This window comes from Culex quinquefasciatus, chromosome 1 (genome assembly GCF_015732765.1).
Source record: "Culex quinquefasciatus strain JHB chromosome 1, VPISU_Cqui_1.0_pri_paternal, whole genome shotgun sequence".
NCBI lineage: Eukaryota > Metazoa > Arthropoda > Insecta > Diptera > Culicidae > Culex > Culex quinquefasciatus.
Genome location: NC_051861.1, coordinates 89,859,159 through 89,879,113, shown reverse-complemented (window position 1 = coordinate 89,879,113; position 19,955 = coordinate 89,859,159). Strand labels below are relative to the sequence as shown.

At 35.0% G+C, this 19,955-nt stretch overlaps 1 protein-coding gene across 1 annotated transcript in view; it reads right to left on the bottom strand.

Moving 5' to 3' along the window:
- Positions 1-14,199, bottom strand: part of LOC119771152 (carbonic anhydrase-related protein 10) — a 145,636-nt gene extending 131,437 nt beyond the window's left edge. The window contains exon 1 of the mRNA XM_038266583.1: positions 13,378-14,199. The gene's annotated coding sequence lies outside the window, so the exon portion shown is untranslated. The remainder of the gene's footprint in view (positions 1-13,377) is intronic.
- Between the last annotated feature and the right edge of the window lie 5,756 nt (positions 14,200-19,955).

Below are 19,955 nucleotides of genomic sequence, written 5' to 3'. Positions count from 1 at the left end.
AATTTGCAATCGGAAACAGCAGACGTCAACATATTTTAGAATTGAAAACATTTTTATCAAAACTATGACAAATGCAACTTTTTTCATCCCAAGTACCCCTCACAATTTTTCTTCTCAAACGAGGAAATGATGCTGGGTTTATCCCTCCCCACCAACGACGTCAAAAGTTAGTTGGGGCCTCGTGTCGACGTTTCACGGCTCTCGTATTCCTGAGTTCCAGGTTTGACGCCTTTCGTCAGCTTCGCTTGCAGATTGTGTCGTTTTTTCATCATCTCATTATTTGGATTCTGATTTGAGAATGTCTCGAGCCCTCGCACACACAGACTAGCACACATGTACTTTTCTGTGATTTTTCCTGGCACAAATACACAAGAGGTGGAAAAGCCGGGAGAAAAATGAGCCGAAATACAATTCCGGGGAAGATAAATTATGAAAAACCTCACGTTTTCTCTTTCCTTTTTCTCGTTGCGGCCTTGCCATCGCAAAAGGACGTCCTTGCATTTCAGGACACCACGACGGCTTCCGGAAAAGTTAGAGGGGAAAAGGGTGGAGATGCCTCTATTGTCATTTTGGTCAATTGAAAAGGACTAAATGCTTAAGGATTTCGATGCAATATCTTAAATTTCTGAATAATAATCAATTCAATTTATTGATTTAAAAAGAAATCTGAAAAAAATGTTTTTTTCATGACCTTTAAAAATCCACCGAGCCACGTAGCCCAGTGGTAACGCTTCCGCCTCGTAAGCGGTAGATCGGGGTTCAAATCCCGGCTCGGACCAACACAACTGGTGATCTTTTCCCTTCTGGAATCGATTGCTTAGTAAAGGGAAAGTAGTGTATCGTCACAAACTGGACCTTATCACGACACCTTAGGGAGGCGACCTATGGAATGTTAACATTAACCTTAACATGTTAACATTAAGTTGAGAATGGAACTGCCACTGAATCCGCTTTGTAAATGCCGGCCCCGATACTCTTCAAGGGTGTTCCCCTCAGGAACTGGGAAAGATTTACTTTTTAAAAATCCAAAATCTAAGAAAGGTTCAAACGAATCACTAGGTGAAACCGACAAACGAAAGTGGCTGGAACGGCGAATGGTGCGAGTCTGTGGTGAGACTGGTGGGATCCTCTAAATATCAATTTAGCAATTTATTTCACCAAATTTATACCTCTCTGCTTGAGGCCATTCGTTTCCGGTGCCGACGAAGAGGGGAGGAGGGGGTGGTGCAGAGAAAAGTTTGTGATTTTTATTTTGTTTGGGTGGTGGTTTTTGGGTGATGATATGCATAGATGGTCTTCTGTAGAAAGTGTTTATTTTCAATAGATATTTGAAGAATATATAATTTTTGTACCGATTTTGTTCATTAAATTATTTAATAACAAAATATTTTTTCTTAGTAAGCATTACTCCCAAGAATGAGCAGATTTTTTTAAAATTTCTTTTTCTTTATTTTTGGATTTGGATGAAACTTTGAGTGTACTTTTTCTATGATCAAAGAAATATTTTTACAGCTTATGATTATTCATACAAGTCTTTATACAATGTTGGCAGCTGCCCTTACAAAATGGTTTAAAATATTTAAAAAATCTTTATCTTGAGAACTGATTTTCTGATCGATTTGGTGTCTTTCATGAAGTCTAAGATATTGATTAGGACTAAGTTACACTCTGAAAAAATAACCCCTTTTTGCCTTCCTCACTGGGGTAAGGCTATAATCCTGCTCTAAAACTGAACTTTGTATAAAAACGTCGTAGACCCACCTGAATAGAGACGCGCAGTTCTGTTTTTTCGCGATAATTTTCGTCGTAAATGATCGTAAAAATTTATTCCAACTGGCAGCTATCGATTTTATGAAGAGTAAAGCGTCATTTATTTACTTTTTTTGAACTTTGCTCGCGTTATCTTAATTGTAAAAACAGTAAAAATATACTGATAAGTCCAGCCCATAGCACTACTGCTCGGCTGGCACGCGTTCGATAAAAAATACTTTTTAAATAATCAATTATCTATCTTTCCGTAGCCGGCTGCCTAAGATTTAAAAATTTCAACCGATAAACAAAATGCTCATGGTCACATCACTGCCACTTGTGAATCCTGACCTCATACCCATCTACTAACCCCCTCAAAACTCATGTGATACTTTGTCGGAGATGCAGTCGATTGGGCGGTCTCTATCACTCAAGTATCGGACTAACATTCCCATCCACTTCCCCGTGACTCTACCACTGGTCGTGGCCGGCGCCGGTATTGATCAGCATGATAGGTGCCTTTGAGAAGTTGCGAAGCGAGGAAAGATAGCGCCTACTCATCTTCCACGGCTCGTGGATGTAACTTCTGGAGGTCCTGGTCAATAACGGAGTAGCAACTGCGGGTGGGCACCTACGCTTTAAACGTCGTAGACCCACCTGAACAACTGAACAAATGTCTGTGTGTATGTGTGTGTGTATGTACTGGCTGAACCGATTTGACCCGAACCTGTTGCATTCGACTTGGTTTAAGGTCCCATAGATCGAGTTTTATACAGATTGAAGTTTCGATAATTAGTTCAAAAGTTATGTATAAAAATGTGTTTTCACATAATTCCGGATCTCACTTAAATGTATGTAAACTATGTCCGGGTCAATCATCCAACCCATCGTTTGTTAGGTTATCAAAAGACCTTTCCAACGACTCCAAAACATTGAAGATCTGGCGACCCTGTCTCGAAATATGGCCACTTAAGTGATATTTATGTACTTTTTTATTCCGGATCTAAAAAATAGATGAAATTTTTGTACAATTTCATCATAACTGCCATTGTTGGTAATAAGTTAGGAAGGCTTCAACCCCATAGGTGGATTAAGTTAATTTTTAATTCGACTTTCTACACAAAAATGGATTGCGCAAAAAAACATTTTAAAAAAGTTTAATTTTTTTTAATGCAATCTTTTGAGCTTCAATCCAAGTTTGTTTAAATTCATTTGGCAGTGTAGCCATTTTTTCAAAAAATCATGATTTTATTAAATCATTGCAAAGTTTGGAACATATACTTTGATTTTATTTTTGGATGTATACAAAATTTGAAAATAAATAATTTTCTGATATCGTACACCATTTTCGTGTTATATCCACTATGAATTGATATTTTTTTAACTTTTTGAGTTTTTTCTGTAAAATTCATGACCTAGCTTAAGATCAGAAAATGTCCTATTAATTTGCTTCAAAGATACTGAAAATAGGACAAGAAAAATGATGTTTTCTCTATATCACCAAAACAAAGTTGAATTTTTAATTGGCGATCACTTTTATCGATTATTCAATGTCGAAAAATGAAGGAATCGTGATTTTTTTTTTCAAAATTTTAAGATATTCGTAACATTTTAAAAGGCAAGACAATTTGATTTTACATCTACAAATTAAGTCAAAATAGTTTATTTAATATTTAACATGTTTAACCAATTCATGTTTAGTTTAGAAAAATTGACAACATTAGGCAGTGTTGCTATTTTTTCAATAGGTATTCAACATTTATTTTATTGTGAGAATAGTCATATTATTTTTTTTTTAAATAGTAACTAATAGTAGTCCTAAGCAACCTACAACTTTGCTGTAAATATCAAAAGGATTATTTTCATCCGTTCTCAAGATACAGATTTTTGAATTTTGAAAGGCTGTTCTTGCACAAAATTTGACATAAACGGTTAAAAATTATAAATTTACGGTAAATTTAACTATGTTCAGTTCAATTCAATTCAATTCAACAAGTGGTACAATTTGATGTTGTTTTTTTTTTTTTTTTGTCTAAACCAAGTTCATAACTGGATTGAAAATATTTGTAATATTAGGAAGAATATGAAAAAAACAAATAATTGTGTTTACTTTGGATTTATTCGATTGAGAAAATAATAATCATTCAGATTGATTTTGCTACTTTAGAAAAAAAAAAAACTTTAAAGCGATAGCCATCACCTCAAATAACAATCAAATAAACTAGTGCCCTACTCAGTGCCAATTTATTTAAATCAAACTTTCACAATCCGTACATCATGATGATCACAAACGACCCACCTTCATCAGATCCAGGTTCTTGACCTATTTGAAGGCAAAAACAACCCCATCGTTCCACTGGACCACATCGTAGTCGGCAGTCGGCTAAACCTTTAGCCAAACATAGTTATCTAGCAATAGAGGTGTCCAAGCGGAAAATAAACCATCAACCGGAAATAGCCACCGGCTTCATGCAAAATGCGTATTTGTCTACTCACAGGGACTTCCCCGAGACCGTGTATAATTAGAGCCCCAACAAGGGTTTCCCACTCCCACGGGAAAAGCCCCAGACCCTCGCCCGGAAGGAAAAACTTTCCCCCCTTTCCGGTCATAATTTAGCACCAAATTTAGTCTGCATTTAATTTGAGCTAGTTTTATTTTTAGTTTCTGTCTCTGTTGCCACCCTCCAGCACTGCTCGAGCATTCGTTTGAAGTTTTTCCCGGAGAAAAACTCTTGGCTTTCCGGCCAAAAATGTAAAACCGAAAAAGGTGGTAAAGTTTTTAATCGCCATAGATTAAAAACTGGAAGCTTTCTCAGCCCAAACACTGTCTGCTAAAGATTAGTGAGAAGGGCACCCAGCTAATGAGCAGTGGTCGAGAAGAAAGTTCAAGCTTTTCGGTTCCAGTTCCGGCGATGTGGTCTTAGTCGCCCTGGGCCCCGACGGAGCCCTGCAGCGAAACCGGGGTTGAAGTTTTTCCGTAAATTTATTTAAGAAGTTTTTTGGGTTGCACTTTTTAAGTTGTGGGGGAGGCTACTTAGTTGTGCACTTTGTGGGTGTGGAATGTATATGGGCATTGAAATTAAATTGAGTGATACTGTAGAATCACTTTCATATCAGTTCAATTTAGAATATTTGGATATTGAAAAATTAAATATCTCAACAAAATCTCGTTCCAGGGACTTCACAAGCTTTTTTTTTTCCTGTGATATTTTATGCTTTTGGGCCAAATATGAGCAAAATTGGTTAACAATTACCCGTTGATACTCGAGGGTGAAGTTTGCATGGGAAAAATCGGAAAAAATATGGAGTAACTAGTTTTTCTTTGAATTTATCAGCAGGTGGCGGAAATTTGTGCATGAAATTTTTGCTCAAAATCGGCACAGATGCTTGAAATAACCAAAAAAAAAAACAGTTTTCTGCTGGTGGAGCAGGTCTTTTTATGACTTCATCAGGATATTTCATGATTTGAACAAACTACAGCCGATTTTTACAAATTTGTAGTGCGTCCATCCCGGGAACTCCCGGGACAAAATTTCCGGGATTTTTTCGAAAACCGGGAATTCCCGTATCCCAGGATTTTTTTATATTTTATCCCGGGAATTTCCCGAAATCAAAAAAAAAATAATTTTGGTCTGGAAATTCAGATTTAGTTGTGGAATAGATGATAATTAAGGAAAATTGTCAAAATTTTAGTTTGATGATTCGCAAAATGCGCAGTGCTTTAAATATTTTCTCTTTTGTTCAATGAAATTAAAAAAAAAGACTGGAATTATATTCAAGTATATTTAGAACAGGGGTGACCAAAGTATGGCCATCGGGCTTAACTTGGCTCGCGGACCCATTGTGAATGTTCATGTAAAACGGCCCTTGAACACATCTTCGAGTGATTTTATAATTCCTAGAAATTGAGGTTAAGTTAATGCTTATTTTGTGAACCTTTTAAGATTTCGTTAATACAAAACTAATTGTATAATCGGGATCAAAGTATGGAAAATAACTACTATTAAAATTGGATGAATAAGTTTTGAAAAATCCTTGAGCAACTATTTGTGGAAATGGATTTTATTTGTATTTTTTGATTTGGCTCAAACTTTGTGGGGGCCTTCCCTATGACCAAATAAGCTATTTTGCGTCATTGGTTCACCCATACAAGTCTCCATACAATTTTGGCTGTTGTCCATACAAAAATGGTATGTAAATATTTAAACAGCTGTAACTTTTGAGTGAATTTTCTGATCAATTTGGTGTCTTCCGTAGGTATTGTTGAGGACTTTTGAGAAAAAAATAGGTACACGAAAAAAAAATTGCAGATTTTTTTATCAACTTTTTTTTTACTAAAACTCAATTTCCCAAAATACGTATTTGTTTTATTTTCGAGATTTTTTGATATGTTTTAGGGGACAAAAATCCGCAACTTTTGAGCCATAGAGAAACATGGTCAAAAAATCTGCCGCCGAGTTATGAATTTTTGAAAAAAAAAGTGATTTTTGGAAAAAAAATTGAAGTGTCATGCAAAAACAAGTTTGAAAAGTACTTTACAGATTTTTTGATAAAGGGCTCCGTTTTCAAGATATAGCCACCGAAAGTTTGATTTCAGCGAAATATTTGCAGTTTTTGAGTTTTTAAAAATAGTGACCGTGAGTGGTTCAAAAGTTGCGGATTTTTGTCCCCTAAAACATATCAAAAAATCTCGAAAATAAAACAAATACGTATTTTGGGAAATTGAGTTTTAGTGAAAAAAAAGTTAATAAAAAAATCTGCAATTTTTTTCCGTGTTCCTATTTTTTTCTCAAAAGTCCTCAACAATACCTACAACTTTGCTTTGATCAGAAAATTCACTCAAAAGTTACAGCTGTTTGAATATTTACATACCATTTTTGTATGGACAGCAGTCAAAATTGTATGGAGACTTGTATGGGTGAACCAATGACGCAAAATAGCTAGTTTGGTCATAGGAAAGGCCCTCACAAAGTTTAAGTCAAATAAAAAAATACATAAAATAAAAATGGTCGAAATCGGCCGATTTCGTAGAGAGTAGCTCCAATAGCAGCATAACCCAATTTCGATTGTTCATAAATATAGCAATTCCATTTGAAAAGAGCCGAAACTTAAAAAAAATTCTGGGGCTTTCTTGGCCAAAATAATTAGACCCGTATTTTTTTGTATGGCCATTAGGGTGACCAACATCGTGCTAGGGTGGTTCGAAAAATGGCAATTTTCGACTTTTTTCGCAAAAACTACTTTTTTCAAAAATCGCCGCGTCATTTCATACGATTTAAGCTGTCTTAGACGTAAAAGAAAGGTGAAAAGTTTGGCAATTGGAGAAAAATAGTAAGAAGTTTCAAAAATCTAGCTTAACATTTGAAAAAGTCGTATGAAAACTTAAAATGGCGTTTTGGCCGTGTCTGGACCAAAGAGCCTATGTAGGATTCCTCGGAAAATTTCACATGACATGTTAAAAAATTGGCGGTGTCGAACCGTACGTTTCCAAGATATGATTTTTTGAAAAAAAAACTGGGTTTTTCGACGCGCAACGCGCAAAAACAGAAAAAATTGCCGAAATCGGCAAAAAATCAACTTTTTTCACTAAAACAAGGGGAAATTCTCGTATCTTTAGCAGGTTAATCACTCGCACCTAATTCCATCCAATTTGCTGATTTTCACTATTTAAACAACTAATTTTGAAAAACTTTTGAATAAACTTGCTTGCTCACTTCTTATTGAGCTATTTATCACTCGATTTCAGTTGAAAACGCTTTTAATTAGCTTTAATTGAATGTCAAAGTTCTTACCTGCCAACATTAGAGGCACGCTGGAATTAGATGCTGTTCCCCTACGATCACTTGAATCTCGGGGTGGATAGAAACTAAGGTGTAAAAAGAGGTTTGCAATAACCTCAACAATCAAGCCTTCGGACACCTAGTTTCGAGTAGGAATCTCGCAATCGAGAACGCCAAGGCAATGCTGTAGAGCGTATTATTTGATTTTGATTGGTCAATTGGCATATTTTCAAAGATAATTCTTAATTACCTATCGGCAAAATGTATGATACCTACGCCATTTCATAACAAAAACCAGGTTCCCTTCCTGTCTCGTTGAAATTCCGACAAAAACTCATCGCCCACCACACCAACAATCCTCCCCGCCCCAAAAGGGAATTTCATGTTATTGTAGAGCAAGGAGCGAAGGCGGAGCAGCGCGCCCAAGCGAGAGAACATCAGGAAAACCGTCGGTCGGTCGTGGAAGAAGAGCCAGAGCAAGAAAAAGAAGAAGAAAAGGATGTCGTCGTCGTCGTTTTCACAGTGAGTGAGTTGGGTCGGAGGAGGACGAGAAATCCGCTGGGGAGGACCACTAACAACGACGACGACGACGACGAAGAATGACGATTCCGTGCTGCTGAGAAATGTGACCAATCGTGAAATTTATGAGACTGAGGACTGGCTGAGAGAATATTGAGTGGGGACTTTCGAGAAACGGGTTCGGGTGACAATTGCGATGAAATTGGATTATGGTGAAGGGACTGATTGATTGTGGAGACAATGTACAGCAAAACAGTTTTTGAACTCTTTTTACATCACATTTCTAAAGTTTTTTGTGAAGTTATGTGCTCTGTGTTTAGAGTTCAACTTCAAATAAAACTCCAGATTCACACAATTGCATGAAACTTGATTTGGATTCCAGATACAAAGTAACTAACAAATAATTTGTTTTAAAAAGTTAGTTATGAGTGTTTAATTAGAAAAAAAAAATAATTTGTTCAAAATAAATAGCAATGAGTGTTTCATTTTAAAAAGAAATTTGTAAATTGTCCCAAAAGTCGCTAATTTTGAGAAAAAAAAAACTATCGAGGTAAAAATTTCCACCAAAATATCACAAAATTTTAAACCTGCCTCGATTCTGCAGAATTTTTTACCAATCCGGATAAAATACGAACAATACAAATATGAGTTGGTTTATTTTACATTATTTTTTGGATTATTTTATTTGATATTTGATTTGATATTATTCTTCAAAATAATGTAAAAATAAGTTCTTCAATAACATTTTTTTAATTTAAAACTAGGGCGTCAAATTTTCCCGGGTTTTGAATTTCCCGGGAAACGGGAATAATATCTGTTGAATTCCGCGAATTCCCGGGATCCGGGAATTTTTTAAAGCAGTCATACAATCTATGTTTTCATTATACTTGTTATGTTTTTCAAGCTTAAATTATAGAATTAGCTCAATACTGTTGATTGGTGATAAGCTACACTTCAATCTGAACAAGGACAGCAGCCTTTAGATAGCTTAAAACAAATTAAATAAATGATTTTTGATGTGCTTTGGAATTTAAATATATTTCTTTTATATATTTATTAATATAAAATGACTACGTTCGTGTTTTATTGAAACTGTCTAAAAAAACAAGCAACAATATAATTATAAAAGACCATGTTACACTTTGGATAACTTAATAATTTTATTTTTAATATTTAAACCATATTTTAAAAATTATCATTAAGTTATTACCGATAACTAGGGATAATCGGGACTGCAGTCTGAATAGGTACATGGGATTTGAGAGTAAAAAATTGGCAGTTTATTTCCACAACCAATCTGAATTTCTAGACCAAAATTTGATTTGTTTTCAATTTCGGAAATTCCCGGGACAAAAAAAATCCCGGGATTTGGAAATTCCCGGTTTTGGAAAAATCCCGGGAAGTTTGTCCCGGGAATTCCCAGGATGGACGCACTATTTAAAACATTGCAACATATTTTTTCATAAGTAAGAATCCACGGATCCACAAGTGAAGTAAAAACAGACAACTGGCTGGCTACATTTATCTAATATTCCATAGTTTGGTAGAAAAAAATCATTCATTCACTATTATCAATAAAAATAAAGTGAGAAGCCGAGCACCACAAGCTGCTCAAGGTGGTGTAAATAGAATTTAATAATGGATTTTACGAAATATAATAAAATGAAATAAAATTTCGTTCAAGAATTCCCAAAAATCATAAAAGATTGGAATCAAAAATATTTTTCAAATTTCTTGTCAGGGTAAAAAATTGAAAATGGTTTTTCAACATGAATATCATTGAAATTCTGTAAAAGAGATAAAGCTATTAAGCCATTATAAATTTTAATCTAGGTTTTTGGCCCTTGGCACTTTTCGAAGTTAAAAATAAGATAGCTATAAAAATCAATTTGGAACAAAATTATCACAGTTTTTTTAACCTTATTATAGTATCATGCTACTGTCAAAAATCAACAAAAAAAATCCTAAAAAAAATCTCGAAAAAATCCAATCTGTGATTAAGGTCAAAATTAGGTTTAAAATTAGAAAAAAAAACTTTTATCTGCCCCATTAGACTGAAAATGCTAAGAAGGTAAGCGTGAGAAAGCTTTTCCTTGCAAACTTCCATTTTAACAATGCTTTTCTGCGCCCCGATTAGTTTCTAGATACTTCAATTATTAATTTGATTTCGCCTTATCAGCTTTTTCCCAAAAAGAGAATGTTTTATCCAGATTTGCTTCCTAATCAAAATTCCTAATCAAAATTGAAAGTTTTATGAAAATATTTCATGATTTAACTGAATTGGAGACGATCTAAGCTCAGAATTTTGCCATGCTTAAAGCCAACTGTCTAACCTTTTGAGCGTTTTGCTCTGAACACCAAGTGGATTTACGGGTGCCACGATATCTCGAGATGGGACAGACCAAATTGGCTGAAATTTTGGGTGATGACCGTGAAGACTCCCAAGACATATCGAGTGTGCATGACGAAGCCCGAATTGAAATTTTATAATTTTCAAAAAATACAAAAATCAAAAACTGGTGATTTTTTGTATGAAAAACAGATAAAAAAATGTTTTTTTTTTCAGATAATTTTTTTGAAAATCTGCCTTCAACATGCACATGGGACCGGTTTAGCGAGTCTTCACCAAAATCTTGAACCGATTTGGTCAAAGCAATGTTGAGATATCGTGGCACCCGTTTTTTGAAATAGCTATATCTCGGCAATGATACAATCAAATGTTTTCAAATTTGTGTTGATAATAAAAGAAAATGTACCCTAAACCGGGGTGACTTTGATAGGATTTCAATTTGTTTTTAGCATATTTTCCAACAGGTAAGGTTTTCTCAAGATTGTTATTTTTAAAACAAGTACTGGGGTAGACTACACAAAGTCCATGCACTTTTTCGGAATAAAAGTTTTTTTCAATAATGTTTGAAAAAATAGTTACTTTAAAAATTCTTAGTTTTAATTCCGGGGTGACTTTGATAGTCATAGTTTTTCTTGTTAAAATCATATTTAAGATGTTCAAACTTTATTTGTACCCTAATACATATAAATTTAAGGTAAAATTGTTAAAAAGTCGAAATTTTGCTTAAAATTTGTTAAAACTGGTTTTGTTTATAAAATTATCGATTTATTTTGCATTTCTCTTTAGTTTTCACATTTTAAATGAAATTTATTTAACTGAAATTGCTTATAAATTTGGAGATTTTTTTTAATGGTGTTTCAAAAACACATATTGTATGTATGTATGTATGTATTTGAACCCCGTCTTGGCAGGACTTGGCCATGACCACAGTATATTTCAACTGAGACGGTTCGGTTAGTAACCACCATATATCTCAAGAACCTTTGAAGCGAATACCTTTCTCTGGCTAACGATTTCTTCTGTAATTGTACGGACAAAGATCGGTAATGCAGATGACTCGGGCCAGGCAATCCACGACTCCCTCGTCCAGTTCATGTGTATATGAGATGGCCCTGGGCTGTATTGAGACGGTGTTAGTAGTTATATAATGGTTTGATATGTTATACCTTGTGACATTATTTCGCCACTACGGATCAAATCAGTTCAAGAGCATTAACTCCATGATGGCCGACTGGTTAGCGTCCCAGGCCATCAATCCAAAGGTGTGAGTTCGAATCCCACCTGATTCTTAAAGGTTTTTATTCATATTCAAAGTTCAATTTCCTGATTCCAAATTTCAAGGGAACCGACCGGGATTTGATCCCTGAACCTTCTGCATTCGAGGCAGAAGTCGCGACCATTGAGCCACGAAGCCGGTCCCCTGTTTCAAAAACACATATTATTTATTATTTACAAATTTATTTAACCTTCTCCTAGTGGAAAATTGTCCAAGGAATCCGAAAATGCATTCCGTTTTCTGATTAAAAATCACGTTCATTGAGAAAATCATGACACTTTGAGAAGTTTAAAATAATGATTTTCATTAACATTTTCTTAACTATAGTTAACTAACTATTTAAACTTGTTAAAATTTTATGAAAAGTTCTTCTTAAGATACTTTGAACACTTCTCTACCACGGTCAATATGTTTCTAACTAAACCATTTCTTACGTATTTTAATTGTACTCTTCATTTTGCGGAAAAATCGCAAACCTATCAAAGTCACCCCGGCTATCAAAGTCACCCCGTTTTACGGTATATTTTAATGCCCTGAAAACAGATTTTAAATAAAATTAAGTGTGTGCTCACATCAACCTCTGTTTTTTTAGCCGATTTACATGTATGTAACCCCTTGAATAAAGAATTAGTAAACAACATTTACACAACAATCATCGATAATATTTGAAATTGCAAAAAAAATTGTTTGGAATGGTTATTATGTTTTTTTTTTATCATAAAATATTCATATTATAAATTAATTTTCATAGATTTTTTCATCATCCAGATTTTCTACCATACATGCGATTCTTTTATTAGAATACGATAAAATTTTCAAGCCGGTCAAATAAATACAAAATAATATGATTTTTTTTAATTCAAGATAGATACCAAAAGAATACAACCAACGAAATATTAAAAGGCAATAAACTTCTCGCAACTGATTCTACCAAAATTTGCAGTAAATCTCGTAGATTGTTGAGTAGCGTTTTGTTTCATTGTGTAATTTTTTTTAAATATTTATTAACTAATTATTTTTTTCATTAAGCTTCAGCTGCGAGAAATAATCATCCAAATAAAATAACTGGATATGAGAGAACTTCAAACAGTCTCTAAATTGCAAAATGTACAACATCCTGAAATACAATTTTGTCACCAGTGGTTAAAATGTCATATCATTTAATATAATTTTTCATTTTATTTATTTCACTATCGTATGCTAAGATTTCAACTTCCTTCAAAACAGCTGATTAACTCAATGTTGGGAACAGAGTTTGCACGTGCTAAACAATCGATTAAAACGACTTAAAGAATAAAACTCAACATAGGGATAGTTAGATGAATTAAGTTTAATAAATTTCAAAATTTTGAAAATATTACAAATGACCAAGACAAAAATGTAATTTTTCATTCATTTCGTTTAAACCAAAATATATTTGTAAAAATATTTATCTTTTTTATTCCTGCATGATCTCATATGTTTGAGCATTTCAAAGAAAATTTTAAAATGAATATGTGCTAAAATTCATTCTCACCAGCTGTTGTTTATTTGTGCTCAAATTTTATTTCCTTATTAATAATTGTAAAGTTATTTTAAGCGTTTTGAGATGATTGCTATTTTTTAAATTGTAAGATATGTTTGAACTTTAAAATTAACTACAATCGCACATTCATACACTCGAAAATATCCCTCATATGAAATAAATTGAAAAAAAAACTCACTTTAACTCGTCACATAATTACATCATCCTGTATAACTGCTGTCCCGTCCTCGTTGAGAATATCCACTCAAAAATCTCTTCACTCGTCGTCCTTTTTCGTCGTCAGCTGGAAACACTTTCACCAAAACTAACCAACTAAAGCTCGTCACCACCGTTAACAGTATAAATTTTCAACATATTTTTATTTTTTCAACACACCCAACACACACACACACTCTTTTGGCTCACGTCTGCCAACTTTTCATCATCTCCGCACTATATCGTCATCACCACCATCTTCCGGTCATCCCCCGCGAGTGCTTCCCACATGTGGTAAACAACTTACGGCGAAACCGACAACGACTCAAAAGGACATCATGAGAGGGGGGAGAATAAAAAACTGGCGGATTCCATCACTTCATCACAACTCCATCATCGTCACCCGTGGCACGTTTCGCGGGTTTTTTTTGAGATTTTTTTTGTATTTTCGTAATTTAGCTTTTAAATTGCTTTACTTCGTACAACTAGTACTCGCTTTTGAAGTCCGAGGTTGCTTCAAGTGATTTTTTCACAAATTTGGTCATCATGTAAATGTTTAGTAAACTGTGAGGTCACAATTTAAGTTAATACATTTTCGCAAATTTCTAAGTTATTATTATTTTTTAATTGATCTCTTTCTTTGACAATTGAACACGTTCCGATTAACTCACTCAACAATTACCCTGAAGCCATCAAAGTCACTTAGTTCCACTTCTTTCAAATTTTCTCAGAACCGGCAAGCCGAAAAACCGAAAACGCGCGCGGTTTCCCCCCAGAAATTCCGGAATTTCGCGTCCGACCAGCTGCGAAGCTAAGCGTAAACTAAAACAAATTTCCCTAAATCCAAACCGACTGCCAGCAGAAGAGTTGCAAAATGTTTACTACCGTCGGAAGCAACGACGAAAATTGGCCGAAGATGTGAGCTTGGTTCGGGAAAATGAGCGGAGAGTTCCGAAGGAGAGAGAAACTCCGGGAAAACATCGCACGATGGGCACGGAAAGAAATGTTTGCTTTTTGCTTTTTGCTTTTTGCTTTTTGCTTTTTGCTTTTTGCTTTTTGCTTTTTGCTTTTTGCTTTTTGCTTTTTGCTTTTTGCTTTTTGCTTTTTGCTTTTTGCTTTTTGCTTTTTGCTTTTTGCTTTTTGCTTTTTGCTTTTGCTTTTTGCTTTTGCTTTTGCTTTTGCTTTTGCTTTTTGCTTTTGCTTTTGCTTTTGCTTTTGCTTTTGCTTTTGCTTTTTGCTTTTGCTTTTGCTTTTGCTTTTGCTTTTTGCTTTTGCTTTTGCTTTTGCTTTTGCTTTTGCTTTTGCTTTTGCTTTTGCTTTTTGCTTTTGCTTTTTGCTTTTGCTTTTGCTTTTGCTTTTGCTTTTGCTTTTGCTTTTGCTTTTTGCTTTTGCTTTTGCTTTTGCTTTTGCTTTTGCTTTTTGCTTTTTGCTTTTGCTTTTGCTTTTGCTTTTGCTTTTTGCTTTTTGCTTTTGCTTTTTGCTTTTTGCTTTTTGCTTTTGCTTTTGCTTTTGCTTTGCTTTTGCTTTTGCTTTTGCTTTTGCTTTTGCTTTTGCTTTTTGCTTTTGCTTTTGCTTTTGCTTTTGCTTTTTGCTTTTGCTTTTGCTTTTGCTTTTGCTTTTGCTTTTTGCTTTTGCTTTTGCTTTTGCTTTTTGCTTTTGCTTTTGCTTTTTGCTTTTGCTTTTTGCTTTTGCTTTTTGCTTTTGCTTTGCTTTTTGCTTTTTGCTTTTTTTGCTTTTGCTTTTGCTTTTGCTTTTGCTTTTGCTTTTGCTTTTTGCTTTTGCTTTTGCTTTTGCTTTTGCTTTTTGCTTTTGCTTTTGCTTTTTGCTTTTTGCTTTTGCTTTTTGCTTTTGCTTTTGCTTTTGCTTTTGCTTTGCTTTTGCTTTTTGCTTTTTGCTTTTGCTTTTGCTTTTGCTTTTGCTTTTGCTTTTGCTTTTGCTTTTGCTTTTTGCTTTTGCTTTTTGCTTTTGCTTTTGCTTTTGCTTTTGCTTTGCTTTTGCTTTTGCTTTTGCTTTTTGCTTTTGCTTTTTGCTTTTTGCTTTTTGCTTTTTGCTTTTTGCTTTTTGCTTTTTGCTTTTTGCTTTTTGCTTTTTGCTTTTTGCTTTTTGCTTTTTGCTTTTTGCTTTTTGCTTTTTGCTTTTTGCTTTTTGCTTTTTGCTTTTTGCTTATTGTTATCCAAATATTTATAAACACAATATTAAGAGCAACTGAAAATCAGCTGTTCTTATGGTATCCACACCAAATTCTATGATTTTTTCGAAACAATTCTCTCTTCTCGAAATTCTCTCTCTCTCATAAAATCACACCACCCGAAGAACCATAACTCCCCGCCTCTCCTCTCCCACTCTCACGGCCCAACTTTTCCGCCCGAAGTTTTTCGACCAACGGAGAATTTGTTATTATTTTTCCGCCACCCACAGCTGCTGCTGTTTCCGGCCTACCCACTCTTCCGTCGGCCATGTGGCCAACCCCTCTGGCCACCTCGTTGGGGTAGGATCTCCTTCGCTTGGCATATTCACACCAGAAATATTTTCCCACCCACCCAATTTTGAAGCCTTTTCACTTTTCTCAGCTGTTGGAATTTCCGAACCGAGCTTTTCTTGTGGTTCGGCCCGTTTGAAGGGCAGCCATGACCGTGGAAATTGAACATTTTCTCGCTTTTAATAAATTTCGCTAGCTGACCGTTGCTGGGCTGGACGTAAATTGTTTCAGACTATGCTGGGAATCAGTGGGGGTATTGTGTGTGTTGAATTCTCTGACCAAAGTGTGGAATTTTAGCTGTGTAAAGTATGCAAGAAGTGAAGAATTATGAAGGGTTGTGCCTTTAAATTGAATTAGGAGTTCATGTTAATGTTTTTTTCTTTACTTAACCTGACGCAGTTTGAGAGGTTAGGAGATTTTTGCTTAAAACTGTGTGCCGGATTTCGAGGATTTCGCAATTAAGGTCAAAATGTAATGCAATCGAAAGCTTACAAAATAATGCCAATGCACAGTGGTCCAGATCGCAAAATTAAGTGGAAAATGGATTTTCCGAAAAATGGTGACGTTTTGGAGCTTTGGTGTCTTCAGAAGAGTTGTTGCAAATAGAAAGGGGCAACTTTTGGTTTGGTTCAAAATTAGGGTGGTTCACGATTAGGGTGATTTTGAAAATCTAACTTTTCAGGAATATTTTGTTGTTGTCTTCTAGAAAGTTGATGGGCTTGCCAATCAAGCAACTTTGTCGAAGACACCAAATTTTATCTCGTAATCTACGCCTTCTATGACCAAATTTATAAAAGCATCTGAGCAAACCTTCAAAATCAGTTTGAACGTGGCAATTCAGGGTTAACTTTTAGAGAAAAGTGATATTCAGCACTTTAGAGCTCTACAAAACAAACATTTTCATTTTTGACATGTCAATTTGGACTTAAGGGTCAAAAGTTACAGCCATTTAAGGTAAAAAGATGCAAATTTAAAACTTAAATATCTCAAAATGGCGCAAGCCAAATTTTGAGCACTAGTTGCATTTGAAAGAAGAGATCTAGCATTAAACGCTGAAAAATCTCAGGTGTTTTCTTAAACTTGAGATATCTTCATTTGAAAGTCTAATTTTCAAGGGAAAACCATATGGGACCACCCTAACGAAATTCGAAATTGTCCAAATATATGTTTTTCCATGTAATTTTGCCCGCTAAATCTGAATCTGCCCTCAGAATTGAGCCAAAATGTCAACAAATCGATTTTGGTCATATTTTGGGTTTAAATGATAATTTTACATGGAAACCCAAAATATGACCAAAATCGATTTGTTGACATTTTGGCTCAATTCTGAGGGCAGATTCAGATTCAGCAGGCAAAATTACATGGAAAACATATATTTGGACAATTTTCGAATTTCGTTAGGTGGTCCCATATGGTTTTCCTTGAAAATTAGACTTTTCAAATGAAGATATCTCAAGTTTAAAGAAAAAAACCCTGAGATTTTTGAGTGCTAGATCTCTTCTTTCAAATGCAACCTAGTGCTTAAAATTTGGCTTGCGCCATTTTGAGATATTTAAGTTTTAAATTTGCATCTTTTTACCTTAAATGGCTGTAACTTTGACCCTTAAGTCCAAATTGACATGTCAAAAATGAAAATGTTTGTTTTAAGAGCTAAAAGTGCTCTGAATATCACTTTTTCTAAAAGTTAACCCTGAATTGCCACGTTCAAAAACTGATTTTTGAAGGTTTGCTCAGATGCTTTTATAAATTTGGTCATAGAAGGCGTAGATTACGAGATAAATTTTGTGTCTTCGACAAAGTTGCTGGATTAAACCCAAAAATATTCTGAAAAGTTAGATTTCAAATCACAATCGAACCACCCTAATTTTGAACCAAACCAAAAGTTGCCCCTTTCCATTTGCAACAACTCTTCTGAAGACACCAAAGCTCCAAAACGTCACCATTTTTCGGAAAATCCATTTTCCACTTAATTTTGCGATCTGGACCACTGTGCAATGTGGTCAAGATCGCAACAAAAAGTGAAGTTTTGGAGTTTTGGTGTCTTGAGAAGAGTTGGAAAGGAGTAAATATTGGCTCGGTTAAAAATTGGAAATGTTCATGATTAGGGTGATTTAAAAAATATAACTTAGCATTAGAGAAAGCATGCTTAAGGATCAAAACTTACATCCATTAGGTAAATTTAAATTTTAAATATCTCGAAATTAGTAATACTTGTTCTATTCAAGAATGTGTCCAAATATATTAAAAATCAACATCAACGTAGAGAAATGTATTTTGAATGTCAGTTATAAGTTTTCTATCATAAAAAAATTATCACATATTCTTATACAGCAAATCCCCACGAAAACAGCATGATTCGAAAAAAAAAGTTCTCCGATCGGGCTCAAAGTTTTTCTGGAGAAATAATTAGACCCGTATTTTTTTGTATGGCCATTAGGGTGGCATACGCCTAGAGCGTCCAATTTCCCGGGGTTACAAATTTCCCGGGAAACGGGAAATTTTCATCCAATTTCCCGGGAAATCCTGAGAATTCCCGGAAAATTTTAAATTTATTGAAATTTGTTATGATCTTGGTTTTAATTAATTAATATTAATATTATGCAACAAAATTGTATAGAACATCAACATCAATGGTTTAAATAAGTGTGAACATCAATTATCAGCTTAACTGCAGGGAGAATTTGAACGGTGTACGGCGCTGGAGCAGAAATCCCACGTTAGAGGAAGGCCATGCCCCGGGGGGCGTAGTGCCAATAGTTTCGTTTCGCGTCGCGGTTATCATTTATTTTCGTTGCCGTTTCCGTCTTTGTTGTCCCCCCGATTGTTTGTGTATTTCGATCCGGGCGGTTTCGCGTTTTCGCATTTTATTTCGTTTTATCTTTCCACAGCCGGCTGTCTAAGATTAAATCATTTATGCTAAACTCAACACCAAATAACCGGGAATAGTCTCATCCGCAAACTCGGACTGATTGCCTTGAGAATGCATAATACATCACACCATTAAACAAAATTTATTGATTATTGGGTCGCATCATCATCCTCTATGTTGAATCCTGGCCATTACCCTTACCCACTAACAAAATCCCAAGTAGAAGTGGATATCGTATAGAACTCACCCTTGGTAGCAGCCTGTGCTAACTAACATTCCCGTCCCATTCCCTCGAGATCTACAAACTGACATGGCGGGCGCCGTTGGTGGCCAACGACTGTTTCCTATTCGCACCGGCTCTAGTTTGGATGATCGTGAGGTTTTATCTTTTCAGCGCATTCATGAATGCTGTTGATAAGGGAAACATCATTTGATCGTTGAAGCGTGTGACCAGTTGTGTTGATGGGATATTATGGTCCTGTTCAGCAACGGAGAAGAACAACCATGGGTGGTCTCTCATGCTCATGCTCATGCTCATGCTCACATCAATTATCAGCTTAACTGCATGTAAAAAATCATTCAACTACAAGAAAATGTATTTTGGTATTTTTTGATGAGAAATTTTAAACTTGCCCCTGTGACCAGTTTATTGAAATGGGGTAATTCTCCGCCAACTCACACAGCAGTTGGCCCGACCCCTCTTCGATTTGCGTGAAACTTTGTCCTAAGGGGTAACTTTTGTCCCTGGTCACGAATCCGAGGTCCGTTTTTTGATATCTCGTGACGGAGGGGCGGTACGACCCCTTCCATTTTTGAACATGCGAAATAAGAGGTGTTTTTCAATAATTTGCAGCCTGAAACGGTGATGAGATAGAAATTTGGTGTCAAAGGGACTCTTATGTAAAATTAGACGCCCGATTTGATGGCCTACTCAGAATTCCGAATAAACGTATTTTTCATCGAAAAAAACACTAAAAATTTTTTGAAAATCCTCCCATTTTCCGTTACTCGACTGTAAAAATTTTTGGAACATGTCATTTTATGGGAAATTAAATGTAATTTTCGAATCTTTATTGATCCACAAGGGTCATTTTTCATTTAGAACAATTTTTTTCATTTTAAAATTTCGTGTTTTTTCTAACTTTGCAGGGTTATTTTTTAGGGTATAACAATGTTCTACAAAGTTGTAGAACAGACTATTACAAAAATTTTG